This window comes from Tupaia chinensis, unplaced genomic scaffold (assembly GCF_000334495.1).
Source record: "Tupaia chinensis unplaced genomic scaffold, TupChi_1.0 Scaffold000443_1, whole genome shotgun sequence".
Lineage (NCBI taxonomy): Eukaryota > Metazoa > Chordata > Mammalia > Scandentia > Tupaiidae > Tupaia > Tupaia belangeri.
Genome location: NW_006159948.1, coordinates 3,532,415 through 3,550,253, shown reverse-complemented (window position 1 = coordinate 3,550,253; position 17,839 = coordinate 3,532,415). Strand labels below are relative to the sequence as shown.

The window sequence follows — 17,839 nt, the reverse complement described above, 5'->3', positions numbered from 1 at the left end:
AAAGTTCAGCTATTATTTCTTTCACTGTTTCTTCTGTCCCTTCCCTTTGTTTCAGAACTTCAATCACATGTACTTGAGGATGCTTGAAATTGCCCCACAGTTAAATGATTTTTCCCCTAGTTGTTTATTCAATTTTGTTTCAGATTGTTTGTATTACTGTGTCTTCAAATTAACTAATCCTTTATTTTACAGTATTTAATGTGCTATTAAGTCCATTTGATAAGTGGGATTTTCATTTAGGACTTGTGTTTTTATTTCTAGACATTAGATTTGAGTTATTTTAATATATTTCACATTTATACTTAAAATGTTTGCCCTTTTTCATATCTTCTTGGGCATATAGAATATAGTCACAGTGACAGTTTTAATATCCTTGTCTCCTAATTCTGTAATATATAGATCTATCATTTGGGGGTGTATTCAATTGATTGGCTTTACTCTTCACTGTGAATTATCATGGTTTCCTGCTTAGTTAAATAATTAGTAAGTTGATGTCAATTTTGATGATTGGATGTCATTGATTATAAATTTTACCTTACTGGCATTCTGGATAGTTTTATATTCCCATAAATATTCTTGAGCTCAGGGCCAGCAGCTGGCATAGTGGTTAAGGTGCTGAATTCCCATGTAGCTGACCATGGTTTGAGTCCTGGACTTGGTGGCTTGAAACTCATGCCAAGCACATGTGAGTGCATGCCCAAAATCCTGAGAAGAGAATGGAGAAGGCATTGTAGCATGGTCATCCACCTGGGGAGGTGATTTCTTGCTTTCTGTCTCTCAGATTTCTTGATTTCTGTCTTTCTGTTTCTCCAGTAAGTGCACATGCCCTATAGCAAAAATCTCTTAAAAAAAAAAATTCTTGAGCTTTATTGGGATGTATTGGGTTGTCAGGAAAGTCTTGCCACATTTTTGCATAGGAAAATACCAAGTGACTTTCCTGACAATTTATAATAGTCATAAAGATCATTTGATTCTTTCAAACTTTTATGCTCTGTTAAGTGAGATCAGAGAAATGTTTAATTTAGAGCTAATTCTGCCCTACTACTGAAGCAATACCCTTAGGAGCACTCTACCGTATGTCTCATGAATGGGGTTTTCACTCTGGCTGGTAGACACCTGAACTATTTCCAGCCACGTGTGAGCTCTAGTGCTTGTTTGCTTCCTCTGCTCCTTTTAGGTGATTCTTTCCCCATCCGCCAGCACTTTCCTCACAGGCATGCACTAACTTACTAATTTAGGGACGCGATAAAGACTGCAGGTGGCTGAAGTTCTCTCTCAGCATTCTGCTATGAATTTTAGCTGCCTTGGTTTTCCCAGACTACCAACTTCAGCTCCATGTTCTCATCTCAGGTTAACCACCAGGATCCCTCTCTTTGGGCATGAATCAGGGCCAGACATAGCATTCATCTTGTTTGTTTCCCTTCTCCCAAGAAGCACCATCTTATATTGTCAGAATTAAATATCTTAAGACTATTTTCTCATACTTTCTTTTCCTTATTTTTAGTTGTTTCTGGTGGCAGGGTAAATCGGTCCCAGTTACTTCATCTTGGCCATAGGGAGAAAGCCAAAATTTTTTTAAAACACCTTTTTGGGACCAGCAGTTAGTGTGATGGCTATGTCGCTAAACTCCCATGTGGTCGACCGCGGTTCAAGTCCCGGACCCGGTGGCTTAAAACTCACGCCAGGCATGTGTGCGTGTGTGCCCAAGATCCCAAGAGGAGAATGGCGGAGAAGGGATTGTGGCATGGCCATTCCCCCTGGGGGGGTGATTTCTCGCTTTCTGTCTCTCTGTCTCTCTGGCGAGCACATGCGCCCTATAGCAAACAACAACAACAACAACAAAAACCAAAAACAAAAAAGCACCTTTTTCCCCCTCTTCTTTTAAAAGAACATAGAGAGCAAATTTTCTCACCTTTATCTCATCAGCAGTCTTGTAAATCTTACATATCTCTATTTATGAATAAAGAGCAAATGTACCACACCTGTGTGACTTTCTTCCCTGGGGAACCGAAGGAAACATACCTTACATTTCTAGTGTCTCCTATCACTGAATTCTATCTGTGTGTCTAGTACTATTTTTTGAAAGAAGTTTGAATTCGATTCCTCCTTTTCCTTTTTAAATGCCTTTTCGATTGCTCCTAATTCTATCTGATCGAGACACTGAATTTAGACTGATGGCTGTTCAGCCTTGGTGGCCAAGAGTGAAGATGTTGGCATTAATCAGAGCTGGAGTAAAGTCTTGGCTCAGCGACTGAATAACAATGGTATTCCCTGAGCTTTTACTACCCAGCCAGGCAATGTGTTATAGACTGTTTTTTTACATGGATTATTTCATTTCATTTTCACAGCAATCCTACCTAATAGCATAGCTGGTATTATGATTATGGTCTACAATACGGAGATCTACAATGGACTCAGCATGCCTGAGTTGAACCCTGGCATTACTCCTTACTATTAAAAAATTTTTTTGGAGAGATTTTTTGCTATAGGGTGTGTGTGCTCGCCAGAAAGACAGAGAGAGATGGAGAGACAGAAGCAAGAAATAGTCCTCTAGGGAGGATGGCCATGCCACATCCCTTCTCCTTCATTCTCCTCTCAGGATCTTGGGCACACATGCATAAGCACCCAGCGTGAGTTTAAGCCACTAGGTCAGGGACTTGAACCGCTGTCAACTACATGAGAGTACATAGCCATTATGCCAACTGCTGGTACCTATTAATAATTTTTGTATTACTTGGCAAGTTTTTTAACTTCTCCAGGACTTGGAGTATAACTGTAATGTGGGCATAAAACAACTTTCTTAGAGCCTGCAAGTACAATAAGAATATATAGACACAGAGAATACTCAGCACAGTGGTTGATGCACATGAGTGATCAATAAAAGCTGACTAATTACATGCTTTTTTCTATGAAACAAAAATTTTGGGGGAACTTGATAAAGTGGCCATGAGAACGCATCTCCTAGACCTACTACAGGGGATAATAATAATTAATCAATGTCACCAGCTGCTCAGCTGTGAGATGCAGTGACTCCTTTTCTTGAGGCCACAATTCTTAAGGGCTGCTCCCTTCTAGTGGTAGAGTACAGAGGAGACACTAAGACACTCATGGAGCCCAGGGATTCCGACTAGGCTTAAGAACTTCCTTGTGTTTTTGCTGAACCTTCATTAGCCTTCACTGAACTTCCGGGATGTTTCACACAACCTCATATCCTCTTTCCTTTGCTTGAGGTCAGATTTGCAATGGGCTTCTATGGCTTTGTCAGATTTTTCCACCTCACTTTCTACTTCCTTTCACATAAACATTCTTCTTATTAAATCTTTGCTTGTGTAATCCCATCTTGGTGACTGCTTTTTGGGGAAACTGGACTAATGCTCTTGCGTTCTTAATATTTGAAACAACTTGGTTGCTGTAAGAAGTACCAGCATAATCCCTATTTGTGGTCAAAGAAACAAGCACAGATGAGTAAGTAGTACAACTGGGCTTCAAAGAGCCTGGCTCTAAAGTGTGAGCTTGTAACCACTATGCAGAAATGTTTCTCCATGAGGGCAAAATTCTCTCCAAAAGCAGGCTACATTAATTTGTGTTCTACCCATTTTTCTCATCGATGACTCTCTGTCAACCTTCGTTGGACTAATAAGCACTCAAGACTACTAATACTAGACTCTGAACTTGGTGATTCCTCCCAGTTACTCCTCTAGTCCACTCATCCATAACTTGCTTCACTGTTCCCAGCAGGATGCCACAGAGACCAGGATTTTGCCAATTTTGACCATTATAAGTAAAACTGATCAAAATATCCCTTACAAATAATACTATAAAAGAAAATTGATAGCCTTTATAAAAATAATCACAAATAATATTTAATGAGGGATATAACCATATATTGTACAATATAAAGCCTTTAAGCATGCATATAAATCAATGTAATAGGACAATATTAAAACTCATGCAATCAAGTGTACTTCCCTATATTTGTTTAGATGACCCTTAGTAACACTTCAGGTTGAGGAAAGGGCCCTTGGTTAACAATCCCAAAGAACTGCATGGCAACCTTTGCTAGCTTTTGGCTTCAAAATATCACTTATATTTTTGGGATAATTTCTGTTTTATTATCTTTTGTGGTAGTATATTGAATGAAATAATATCTATTAAATGGTTTATAAATTAATAAGTATTAGATACACAAAAATAAATTTAGAATATTGCATAATAAACAGATGTATCTGAATTTTCTCTGTTTTTGGACTGTCATAACATGCTGTCCTTTATTTTCTGCTAATCATGATGGGTTTATAATTTCTCAAGATATTTTCAATATTGTATGAGAGGTATTCAAAAAGCGCATGGAAAATGTGTATTATGAAGAACTATGCATGTATTTCAGAACTTCCTTTGTTCCAAAATAAACTCCTACTTCAATTCCATTGTTTTCACAAATGTATTTAAGTACTCTTACATTTAAAGATGGATTCTTAATAAAAAAAACTTACTAAATCACACTTCCTTCTAAACGCTATGTGAGCTTGGCAAGAATTCTGAAGTAATCTCTGTCCCTTTCCGACTATTTAGCATTCAGTGCCTTTCTATTAGCCTCTCTAGTCCCATGATACACCTCGCAGGCCCTCCTAATGAAATGGATCTTTATTCTAGATACTTCTTTCCACTTTCCTGTCAAAATGCATTGAAATACCATTTGCCGTGAGTACTTTTATAACCTCCACACTAGGATGAGTGTGATTGTCCTTGAATGTGGATTAATGTATTTGCCCTCTGAAAAAAATTGTTTGTAACGGAGAGCATTGGAATATGCAAAACCTTAACCTGCAATAATCTTCAAGGGACTTCAGGCAGGTAGAGAAAAATAAATGCAAAGTCTGACCTGTTTGTATCTGCTCATAGAAACATGGGATTTTTGTTTATTAAAAAAAGATAGAAATGTCTATGATTAAGTTTTTCTTTCCTGTACCACATCATGTGGTATTTGCAAATGGTTTTATGCTTGACTTCCCATCATGAAGGATAAACCATTAAATTATATTAGAATTTGTTTTTGGAAACCCAAGGGGTACATGCAGTTAATTAGAGATATGCCCTCTGTTTCCTTTCTCTATTTGTCCTAAGGGAAATACAAACCATTCCCAATAGTTTTTCTTCTGCAAATCTTATTTAGCCAACAAGAACTTTTCTGGTATTCTGATCAATTTAAATGGATGCTTTTAGAACTCTAAGTTGAGAATAATTCTAAAGCCTCCTTTGACTTAGGTAAAATTCTCAAATCATTATTATAAGAAGATGTTTCCTTTTAGTAAATGGATTTCAACATCTTCTCATGCCTATGACTTCTTTCCATAAACATAGATTTAATACACATTTTGTTGTTTAACTTGGCTACTTTAGTAGATTTGCTTTTCTCCAATTGATATGGTATATTAATTATGGTGTAGATCTTTTATTACTTATTCACTTGTAAAATACACAGTAAAAGAGAAAGAATTTGTGATGTCAGAATAATTCCATATAATTTTTCTCCCAGTGTTTTTGCAGAGCTTAAATCTGTGGAATTGTTTTGAAGAATATTAGCCGCCCTCCCTCTTTTCTGTATATTTTAAAAGCTTTGTTGTTGATTTCAAGTTCAATCCCATTGTTGTCAGAGAAGATGCAAGTATAGTTTCTACATTTTTACACTTGTAGACGTTTATTTTATGTCCTATTATGTGGTCAATCTTAAAAAAAATTCTGTGTAGGACTGAGAAAAATGTGTATTTTGTAGTTGTTGAGTGAAATGTTCTGTAAATGTCAGGCCCATTTGGTTTATGGTATCAATTAGGTTCTGAGCTTCTGTTTATCTTTCATATAGATGACTTTTCCAGTGGTGACAGTGGGTTGAAATGTCCAAAACTTTAGTGTGTTACTGTCTATGCCCCCCTTCACATATAGGAGTCTTTTGTTCATGTGTTTGAGTGCTCCAGTGTTGGGTGCATAGATAGTTATAATTGTATCTTCTGGTGAATTGATCCTTTTAGCACTATATAGTGTCTTTCTTTCTCTTTCACTGTTTTTTCTTGAAGTCTAGTTTGTCTGACCTAGTATCACAACTTTGGTCTTTTTGGGGGTTTCCATTTATGTGAAATAATTTTTGTGTTTATTATAAGCAATATACAGAGAGTTTTTATTTTAATCCATTCAATTAATCTGCATCTTTTAATTGAGTAATTAATCCATTAACAATTAACATTATTATAGATTTGTGTGAACTTATCCCTTTTTGTTAGTCTTTTTCAGTTGTTTTTCATGCCCACATTTCTGTTTGTCTCCCTTTCATTTTCTTGATGTAGGATTCCTTTAATCATTTCCTAAAGAGCTGGTAGTGTTAGTAAATTCTTTCAGCTTTTGTTTATCTGAGGATAATTTTATTTCTCTTTCTCATTTAAAGAGTAATCTTGCCAGATATGGCATTCTTGACTAAAATTTTGTTTCTTTCGGAATTTCAAATATGTCTTCCCAGATTTTCCTTGCCTGTACTGTTTCAGTTGAGAGTCTGATGTTAGTCTAATTGGGTAACATTTGTAAGTAACTTGGTGTTTCTCTCTTGCTATTTTTAGAATATTGTCTTTGTCTTTGTTGTTTACCAATTTGGCTGTGATGTGTCTTGGAGACATTCTTCTTATATTGAATCTATTTGTTCTTCTTTGTATTTCCTGGATATGGATGTCTGTATGTTGCTATAGATTTGGAAAGTTTTCAGATAATTTTCATAAAAGACATTTTAGCTATCTCATAGCCTTCAGGAATACAGAGTATGTGAATATTCATCTTAATGGTGTCCAGAATTTCCCATATGTTGTCCTCATTTTTACTGTTATTTTTCCATTTTTTTGGTGGCTTGGACTAAATCAGAGGTTTTTGTCTTCAAGGTCAGAGATTCTTTCTCCTATGTGGTCTAATCTGCTATTAATTCTTTCAAGGGAGGTTAAATTTTGATATCCTGTATTGAGGTCTTCATCTCCAGAAGTTTTCTTTGATTCTTTCTTTTTCTTTTTTCTTTTTTTTTTGGAGAGATTTTTGCCATAAGGCATGTGTGCTCACCAGAAAGACAGAGAGAGACAGAGATAGAAAGAGAGAAATCACTCCCCCCCCCAGGGGGGATGGCCACACACAATCCCTTCTCCTCCAGTCTCCTCCTGGGATCTTGGGCATTCACACATTTCTGTTTTCTTATTTGTGACCCAGTTATATCCAAGGGGAGGCAGCAATCCTGAGGTCAGTAATAGTATTCTTCATAATTTTATCACGTCCATTTCTTCGTTCTTCTGTTACTCTTGACACCATTGCACTGCTACTCACTGCTTTCCTTTTGGTGACTTTCAGGGTCATATGAGGGGTTCTTCAAAAGGTCATGAAAAATGCATATTATTGGAAAATGATATGCATGGATTTTAATATTTTTTGGCACCAAAATAAACTTGTAAATAATTCAATTTTTCCAGGAACTTTTTTTGCAGCCTCTTTGTATGTACAGGTGAAATATCTTAGTTAGTTCACATTGCCGTAACAGAATTTTATTGATGGGATAGCTTAAACAACCAGCATTTACTTCTCACAGTTCTGGAAGCTGGAAATCCAAGGTCAGGTTCAGTATGTCTGGAGAGGACCCTCTTTTGAGTTTCAGGTGAGGCCTTCTTACAGTATACTTACAATGCAGAAGGGGTGAGAGAACCCCTGGGCCCCTTTTTAAGGACACTAATGCCATTCATGAGGACTCCAACATCACATTGGGGTTTAAGATTCAATACATACATTTTGGGTGGACATAAACTTAAGAGTTTATTGCACTGAGTAATTTCAAAACAATCCAACAATTCCCACATAAACTAGGATGCATGATTTCCAGGTTCTTAACATATGTGCTTAAATAGAATGATATGGGGGATTTGAGATCTAGCCTTATGATTAAGAAGGGGTATCAGTTAAGCCTGCCTTTGGCTTTGTGTAACAGATACTCATCTCTAGAAGCTTAACTGAATAGGGGTTTCTTCCTCTACAATAAGAAGAGTGAACCCAACGACCAGAGCTGGTCAGTGCTCACAGAAGGCAACAGAGACCTGAGTTTCTTCCCAGTTTCCCGATCTGTTTGCGGTTTTCATCTCTTTGATGGGAAGGGATGAGCTCCCCCTCCAGTCATTGAAGGGAAGAAGAGCAGGTTGGAAAGTACATGCAGCTGATTTGGTCTTTTATTATTGGTAAAGTAAGAAGTTTTCCTAGAAGTTCCTTTGACTATATATTTGCTTATATCTGGTTGTGTAGAACTAGGTCACATGGCTAAGGTGGTTTTTGTTTTGTTTTGTTTTGTTTGTCTGTTTGTTTTCCCCGTAAGGCTCATGCACTTGCTGGAGAGAGACAGAGAGAAGGAAAGTGAGAAATCACACTTCAGGAGGGATGGCCATGCCACAATCCCTTCCTCCATTCTCCTCATATGATTTTGGGCATTCATGCACATGCACCTGACATGATTTTCAAGCCACTGGGTCCAGGACTCAAAGCTAGGTTGGCCATGTGAGAGTCCAGGGCCTTAACTACCACATAAACTGCTAGTCTGGGTTAAGGGTATTTTGAAGTGGGTATATTGCACATTTAATCAGGGTTATGTTAGAAAGGAGACAGAGGAAATGGATATCAGGTAGGAAACCAGCAGTGTCTTTCATCCTAATCTAAAGGTGAGTCCTAAAGTCACTAAGAATGAACATGAAGGATGAAATAGGGACGGTCTGGACCAGGCTGCTACGGCCTTTAACTTGTCAAACTCACCATGATTCTGAACTTGCCAAGGCAGAAGCCTCCACTGTAGATACATCAGTGATGATCTGTCTTTGGATACACACTCATCTGAAGTTGCCGAAGAAGGAATCACATCAGAAAGATAACTTGTTCATTTATAATGAGAATACTGTACCAACAGTATCAAATACTGATGCTTATAACCAACCTATCTCTCCCTGTAGGCAAATGCACATGTGAAAATAAATAATCATTAGAAAGACATCAAAGAGAGCTGAGTAGAATGACCTTGATGACTAATTTAGTAAGACCAAACCTAGGAAGTCTACATTCCCATCCTCCCCATGTCTCGCAGGTCCAGAAGGAAAATACTATGTTATCTGGATGTGCTATCCCCTTTGTACCTCTGGCTCTCCCTTTTCTTGGCTTCAGGAGATAACTTCTAACTACAGTCAGACTGCTTTCATAAACATGTTAACATCCTCACTCTTTATACCCTCCAGCCTTGACTTGGTGAGTCAGTCAGGGCACTGACCACTGACAAAGATGAAGGCAAGGAAACTGTCAAGGGGCAGTGACACATCCTGGGCTAAGTGAAATGAGGTGGTACCCCTGTCTCCGGAGTGATGCTGCTTTGGTTGTAGCTCCAAACGAGGAAGGCCTGACTGGAGCTGGGGCCCGTGGTTGAATATAGCCACAGCCAACCCACAGCCTGGCAGGAGACAGCTAAGCTCCTGCTGACATCTACCATTTACATACACAACTGGAAGTGAGGGAGCAGAAGAACCCATGGATACCACCCCACGAGGTCGACCTCATGGAGCACAGAGTAGCATAGAGAAGGCTGGAGAGGAAACCTGAGTGGCCAGTGGTGAAAATCCAGCACTTCAATAATCAATAATTCTATCTCTTCATGGTAACATGCATATTTCTCCTCTGACCCAATAGGTTTTATTTTATAATTTAAAATTTTCAGAGGTCAATAGATCCTGATCCAGGAAGTGAGCTGTTGTAATGTGGTCACAGCCTGTGTTAAAATCATCTCTTCCCTAGAAGTTCAGTATTTTTTTTTTTTCCTTTTTTTGGAGAGGTTTTTGCTATAGGGTGTGTGCGCTTGCCAGACAGACAGAGAGAGACAGAGAGACAGCAAGCGAGAAATCACCCCCCAGGGGGAATGGCCATACCGCAATCCCTTCTCCTCCATTCTCCTCTCAGGATCTTGGGCACACACGCACACATGCCCAGCGTGAGTTTAAGTCACCAGGTCCAGGCTCAAACTGTGGTCGACTACGTGGGAGTCCAGCGACATAGTCATTACACTAACCGCTGGTCACAAAGTTCAGTATTTCTTCCCATCAGCTCTGATCAGTCCATTTGAACCCCTGGTTAACTCATTATTGACTTATAAGGCTTACCTTTTTGCAAGGGTGCCAGGAAAGCTACAGATAAAGATAAGAAAGAAAACTGCAGATACCAATCACAGTAGTGCAGCAGGAGCACAACATTGCATAATGAGGTCATATGGGAAGGTCTGGGTTCCTGTCCCGACATCTCCCTATGCACGCTGGGTACGCATAGAGTTTTCTTTGCTATTGTACCTTTACAGCTCCTCTTTACCAATGTATTTTCTGATGTGTACATTTTTAACTTCTTTCTTCTATCTTTTTTATTTTCTTTCCACTTGGCTCTTTGCTTCTTTTATGCTTTCTTTTTAATTTATATGCTCATTTATTATATTGGGGTATGACTATTCTCTAGGTTAGGCTTTTTTTTTTTTTTTTTTTTTTTTGAGAGGTTTTTGCTATAGGGCGTGTGCACTTGCCAGACAGACAGAGAGAGACATAGAGACAGAAAGCGAGAAATCACCCCCCCCCAGGGGGATGGTCACGCCGCAATCCCTTCTTCTCCATTCTCCTCTCGGGATCTTGGGCACGCACCCACATGCGCCCAGCGTGAGTTCTAAGCCACCGGGTCCGGAACGCGAACCGTGGTCGACAACGTGGGAGTCCAGCAACATAGCCATTACGCTAACTGCTGGTTCCCTAGGTTAGGCTTTTTTTAAGCTAGGAACTGTTGACATTTGGGTCAGATAATTCTTTGCTATAAATAGGGAATAAGATGTTCTGATTCGCAATACTTCATTCCGAAGGACTGTCCCATGCCTTGAAGGATGTTTAGCAGTACTTCTGACTTCTAGTCACTAGATCCAGGTACCATCACCCTATTTCCTGGGGGAGTAAAATTGTCTGCTGTTGAGAATCGCTGCTCTAGATGAATGAAGTAGTATAAGCCAAGGGCTAATTAAAACTACATGTTAACCTCTACTACTTCTGCCACTGTTTCTAAGAAACAAATTAGTCAAGAACACTTTTATGAAACAAATTTGCTATTGGGTAGACTTTAATACTTCATGGATTTTAAAAATAAAAGCTCAAGAGCTGCAAGCTACAATCCTTGGTGTCAACAATAAAGCCATCAGGCTGGGCTTTTTCTGTCCTTTGCAGACGTGCTCTCCCTAATTCATCACTAAGCACAAACACGTCTGGCTCCACAGGAAGGCACTCTCACCAGACATTAAGCAACTTTTCCACAGGCATGAGTGATTAGTTACGCCAAGCTTTGTGCAGACTTTTGTCATCTTTCTGGCTCCAAAACTACTTCTTCCTCATCTCTCTGGATGGCCAGCAGTCAGACCACATCCAAGCTACCAAGGGTCTCATTTTTCACCCCCAGACACTTATCATTACATATATAATAATTTCCAGGCGTAGTTTATGAGAAGATAGAAAAATTTTTAAGGAATTATTTTAACTTTATTTATTATTATTATTATTTCCCAATTTGACCAGGGAGAGACAGCGAGAAAGAGGGAAAGTGAGAAAGGAAGCCACCAGGTCCGGGATTTGAACAATAGTTGGCCATGAGGAAGTCCAACACCTTTAACATGCCGGCTGCCAGTCCCAGGATAGCAATTTTTATTCTTCATCATATAAATATATGCAACAGAATGAGAGAAAATTCAGAGCACAACTAATTTGTAATTGAGAAAAACCCCAAGTGTCACCTCAGGTCAGGGAACTTGACACGGATTTAAAATTAATTAATCTTTTCTACATATTTTCTGTTTTATTTACCTGAACTTTCCTCTAAGTCCTGATCATTGAGATTGTAGTTCATCTTAAATATTTTATACCATCAGAAATTTTATTAAACCTCTATGTTGGTTATTTATTGCCATATAAAAAAACAAAACAATAATCATTTTATTGTTGTTGTTTGTTTGCCAGAGGGTATGTGTACTAGCCAGAGTGAGACAGAGAGGGAGAAAACACCTCTCAAATAGGGTGTGGTTACACTACAATCCTTCTTCTCTTCTTTCTCCATTTTGGGAATGCACACACATCTGTTATGTTTTTCCAGCCACTGGGACTCAAATTTGAACCATGGTTGGCCATTTGGGATTGGCTTTCTTACCAACTAGGCCACAGGGTTAGCCCACAATAATAATTTATTGCTTGTAATTGAATGAGTTGTCAGGGTTCAGCTGGAAGATTCTTTTGTATTAACTTGTCTAGACCAGAGAACATCCAAAATGGCTCACTCACATGACTGTCCATTTGACACTGACTATTGGTTGGTTGCTCTGCTGGGACCCTGGAGTGCAGACGCTACACATGCCCCATGCTGGGCTTCTCACAGGATGGTGGCTTGGTTCTGAGGAGTGTCCTTAGAAAGACAATTGGAAGAAAGAGGAAGTGGAAGCTGCCAGTCTTCTAAAAGAGTAGGTCTAAAGCTGGCACTGTAGCACAGTATCACTTCTGCAGTTGTTTATTTTTAAGTTTCTTCCTTTTATGAGAAAGAGGAGAGAGAAAGACAGGTACTTCTTTATGCCATGATCCAACTGCAGGCTCAGCCAGCCAGAATTATGGGCACAAGAGTGTCTTGGGACACAAACTGGGACCTCTCAGATGACTTAGCACAGTGGAGTGTTCCCACTGAGTTACCACTGAGGCTGGCCTCTGCAGTCTTCCTTGCTATGCTCTCACAGGGCTCTGCTCAAGAAAATGGAAAATAAGCTGTTTTTGATAGGGATTGTGACCAAAAAATTGTGTCTATCTTTAGTCCATTACAGCCTCCTATGGTTTTTTAGAAGAACAAGAATTTCCCCATATTTGAGCCACTTTGGTTGTCATTAAATCTGGTGTTTGAGTAGAGTACTTCTTTCACTAATTTGGTCCCTCTCCCACTGAGTTCCACTTTGCTACTGAATTTTTCTTTTTTCTTTTTTCCTGCCTTTTATCTTGATCTTAGACTTTACGTACTTCTCAACTAGAGGTTACATTCCCTTCACCTTACATCTCATTTCAGTAATCGGGTACACACTAGTTTGTTATTACGCTCCAGGAAGTTCTTGTTGTATTTTTTTTTTTTTTTTAAGATTTTTTTACGTTAGGGTGTGTGCCCCCTGGGAAGGAGAGACAGATAATGAGACGGAAAGTGAGAAATCACACCCCCCCCTCGGGGTGGGGAGGAATGGTCACACCTTAATCACTTCTTGTCTATTCTCCTCCAGGGATCTCAGGAATGCATGCACACACACCAGGCATGTGTTTCAAACTATCAGGTTTGGAACTCGAACCATGGTTGGCCATGAGGGAGTCCAGCGATGTAATTGCTACGCCGTCTGCTGGTGGTCCCCTCATTGTTTTCTAATAATATATGTTCATTTCGCCAAAACCCTTCCAACCTGGGGGTAACTGTGTTACAACTTCAATCCGTAATTACTATGAAGTAAGTGTCAGGCAATAGTTTTTCAGGTTGGGGAAACCTATCTATTCTTACTTTATTTTGGTAATCCCCCAGAGTTTAAAGCCTGGTTTTTTATCTTTTTAAAAATTTTATGTATTTATTTATTTATTTTTGAGAGGTTTTTGCTATAGGGCGCATGCGCTCGCCAGAAAGACAGAGAGAAACAGAGACAGAAAGCGAGAAATCACCCCCCAGGGGGGATGGCCACGCTGCAATCCCTTCTCCTCCATTCTCCTCTCGGGATCTTGGGCACAGACGCACACACACCTGGCGTGAGTTTAAGCCACCAGGTCCAGGACTTGAACCATGGTCGGCTACATGGGAGTTCAGTGATATAGCCATTATACTAATTGCTGGTCCCAAAAGCTAGTGTTTTTTCCCGCTCTCAATTTTGTTGGTTGGATTAGTAAGTCAGTATTTAAAGATAAAAGGAGCTAAGGCAAAGAGATGTAGTGAATGAAGTTCTGGGGAAGCTCCAGGGGAATAATGACGAAGGGGTTATAGATGCTGTGTGGTATCTCTGGATTGGAAGATACAAAACCGAGAGAGGGTAGGGAATACTCATGGATGTGTCGGTCTCTCCTGAGGTTAGGAAGGGAAGTAGGGGCCAAGAGTTACAGTGATTATTCATTAGAGATTTTCCAGGATACAGATCATGTCTTATTGCCCAAATATTATGTCAAAGTGCTCCTTTTAGCAATCAACATGACATCTATTGTGATTTGGCTCCCTTATGCTTGAGAGGCATGCAAGGCAATTTGTCATTGGAGGAAAGAATAATGACGTATATTTCTAGAATTACTGAAAATCATTCCTTGACTTGTGCCTTGGAGTTATTTAAATTGTTTTCAGAGTTAATTTAATGGTAACATTTTATTTTGATAATAAATTCAATATAATGGCTAGAAAGAAAAATATGTTGGGGAAAGTTTTGAAAAGAAAATAACATTTTTGAAAAGTGTGACAGTGTGCAAATATAACATTTGTGAGCAGTATGATATAGTGACAAGCACTGTTCACAATAAAAGAATTAGCCAACACTTCTCATAGTCAATGGGAAATATAAGTCAAGACACATCAATAAGCGGTGATGCCCACACTTCGTGGATAAACCCTCCTGAAGAATAATGCACTAAAACCAAAACTATATGACAAGGAAGCAGGAGTGGGAAATCACTATAAATAGCAGCAACAAATCTTTATGTTGTATCACTAGCCAGTTGGGTTGTCAGAAAAGTTATGATGTGTTTTTGTTTTTTTTTTCTATGCCAAAAATGCATGATTTTCTTGATAACCCTATAATTTTTTCCAGTTTTAAGCTTTAATCAACACCCTATGAAAGTCATCATATATGTGTATATATGTTCTAGACTCTTAAAAGTCTTTTTTTTCCAGTAAGAATTGGACAGAGGCACTCTTTTAATAACTACAAAATAATTTTAAAAAATGTTTTAGTGAATGCAAATAAATAAATTGGAAAAAAAGAAAAAAATGTTTTAGTAAGATATTTTAATAAATGTATGAGTTAAAAGACCTTGAGGTTGATCAATCAATGTATTCTGGATTCATGAAGACTGTGGTTTCAGTCCCTGGGTCACCCTCTCTGTGTCAGGCACACTTGTGTGTACCCATGACCCTGTACGAGAGGGCTGGGGAGAGGAAGGCAGCGTCAGACTCTATTAAGGGTGTCTGTTTTCCTCTCTTTCTCTCTTATTAAGGAAATACACTAAAAATACCCCAAAGATGTGTGTGTGTGTGTGTGTGTGTGTGTGTGTACTTCAAAGTCAGAAAATACTGAAAACAATTTTTGCATTATTTACTGATTATTTTACTGCATCATCATTCATTCACTCCTTTATTTAACCTGCAATCTGTTCTTCCTCGCCCATTCCTTTTCAATACTGGAGTTTTTAAAAACAATCCTGTGACTTAAAGACCTCTACTCACTTCCCTTTGCCCGTAAGATGAAGTACAAACTCCAGACAGCACATAAGGTCCTTTCCAGTCTGACTTGGTATTATTTCTTTCTCTAATTTCATTTTTCATCCTGTCCTTACTACACACTGTAAATTCTAGCTCAGTATTTCTTTTGAAGTTTATTTCTTCCACAAGTGAGAAAGAGGCAGAGAGACAGAGGAAGAGAGAGAAGGAGGCATGCCCAATAACAAGGTTTTCATGCTGCATTCCACCTTGTCTTTTTTTTGGAGAGAGATTTTTCGCTCTGCGCTAGAAAGAGGCAGAGAGACAGAGGGAGACAGAGGGAGACAGAGAAGGAGGCATGCCCAATAATAGGTTTTCATGCTGCATTCCACCTTGTCTTTTTTTTTTTTTTTTTTTTGGAGAGATTTTTCTCTCTATGGTAGCCAGAGAAACAGAAAGCGAGAAACCACCCCCTTGGGGGATGGCCACACCACAATCCCTTCTCCTTTATCACCTCTTGGGATTTTGGGCACATACGCACGCACATGCACCCAGCTTAAGTTTTAAGCCACTGGGTCCAGAGCTCAAATCACAGTTGACTATGTGGGAGTCCAGCGATCTAACCATTAAACCATCTGCTGGTTCCCACCTCAAACCTTAATAGCCCAGATCACAGGTGCACACAATACTAGCATCCTCAGTTAGGTCCTGGGATGTGAACTCAGGACCTTTCCCACGTAGGTCCAGTTGCTTTACTGTAGCACCACTGCCTGGCACTATTCAATTCAATACTTCTCAAATGTGATCTGAAGGCCATTTACATCAGTATTAAAAATGCAGATACTTGGGTCTTACTCAGACCTACAAAATCAGAATCTTTCATGGGTAGGGCCTAAGAATCTTCATTTTTAACAAGCACCCAGATATTGCTGTGCATAGCAAAGCTTGAGTGGAAGAAAATTTAAAAAAAATTAAACATATTAGATCATATGATCTTTTTAGTCTTGAAAATATCACCGCCATTATCTAAAAAACTAAGAGCCTCCCCCCGAAAGAAGGGTGTGTTCTTTCGCTATAAGTAGCTGCCTATGTGTGGGAAGAAGGAATATAATATCATCTGCTTAAGGTGGAAGGAGAGTGAAGACTCAAAAACTTTCAGTTTATAAGAACTTTCAATTTATAAGAACTTCACTCATCATCCTCTCATGGTCTATATCCAAGTATCCTTTCTTCACTTCTCACTAAATATCTTCACCCTCTTCATGAACTGAGGCAACCTGGAATGCCAGCCATCTGCTTCCTACTTCTGGAGTCTTTCTGGAATGCTAGGCCTATTTTTCCTAATTCAAAACCAGTGCAAATGTAATGTTACTTCTTTCAGAAAGCCTCTCTTAATTCTAGGTCATCACTTCCCTTGAACTCTCTTCCAATTTCACTGATGTCATTTTCTCCTGTGTGCTTGGAAATAACCCCAAAGTCCGTAAGTCCCACAGCCTGTGGGTGTAAATGTAGTCATGTTAGTGATAATACCGGAATTTACTTTGGCAGCCCTTTTTGCCCTGGGAGCTCTAAGGCTGTCTTCCCATACTTAAGATGCTGCTGCTGTTTTGCCCTCAGTTTTTCTCCATCTCATTCTTCACTTGAACTCAAGCCAAGAGCAAAATCTCTTTGCACAAATCATCGGATGGCTACAGGTCTGAGTCGGTGCCTCCTCCCCAAGAACTCAGGCTGACCAGTACAATCTTCTCTCTATTGATAAGCTTTGCCACGTGTGCATTCCTTTCCAGAGAGAGAGAGAGAGAGAGAGCGAGCGAGCACTTTGAACCCGAAGTGTTAAATGTCTTGGGAACATACTTTAAAAACTGACAATTGGATAAGCACCAGCATAAGCCCTAGAGGATGAAAACGCAACCAGGGCTTGGGATGAGGTGGCTGACACCACTGGGCGCTGAACCTGGCTCCAAGTCTCCTGGCAGCTGCAGCGCCAAGGGAACACCTGTTAGCGGACGCCCTTGTTTTCAGACACAAGCGAGGCTGCCAGATGCTTTCTACAAAATCCTGGACGCACTTGATAGGACCGTATCGGCAGCCTCGAGAACCGCTGGAACCTGCGTGCCCTGCCACCCGAGGGAAGTCAGACAAAGAACCCTGCCCGGGGGCTTCCAGAGAACCCTGTGTAGCCCTCCGGGTAGCACGCGGGTCCGACGCCAGTTCTCCCTCCTGTTGTCCTGTAGCCTGGGCACGCGGCTGCTCGGCTCGGTTCAGTTCGGGTGTCCTGGAAACACTTGGGGCCTGGACACCGTCAGCGGTTCGGTCCTGCCCTCAGTAGGGA

At 39.7% G+C, this 17,839-nt stretch overlaps 1 pseudogene; it reads right to left on the bottom strand.

Moving 5' to 3' along the window:
- LOC102486347 (calcyclin-binding protein pseudogene) overlaps positions 1–9,569 on the bottom strand; it is a 29,227-nt pseudogene extending 19,658 nt beyond the window's left edge.
- Positions 9,570–17,839: the final 8,270 nt, after the last annotated feature.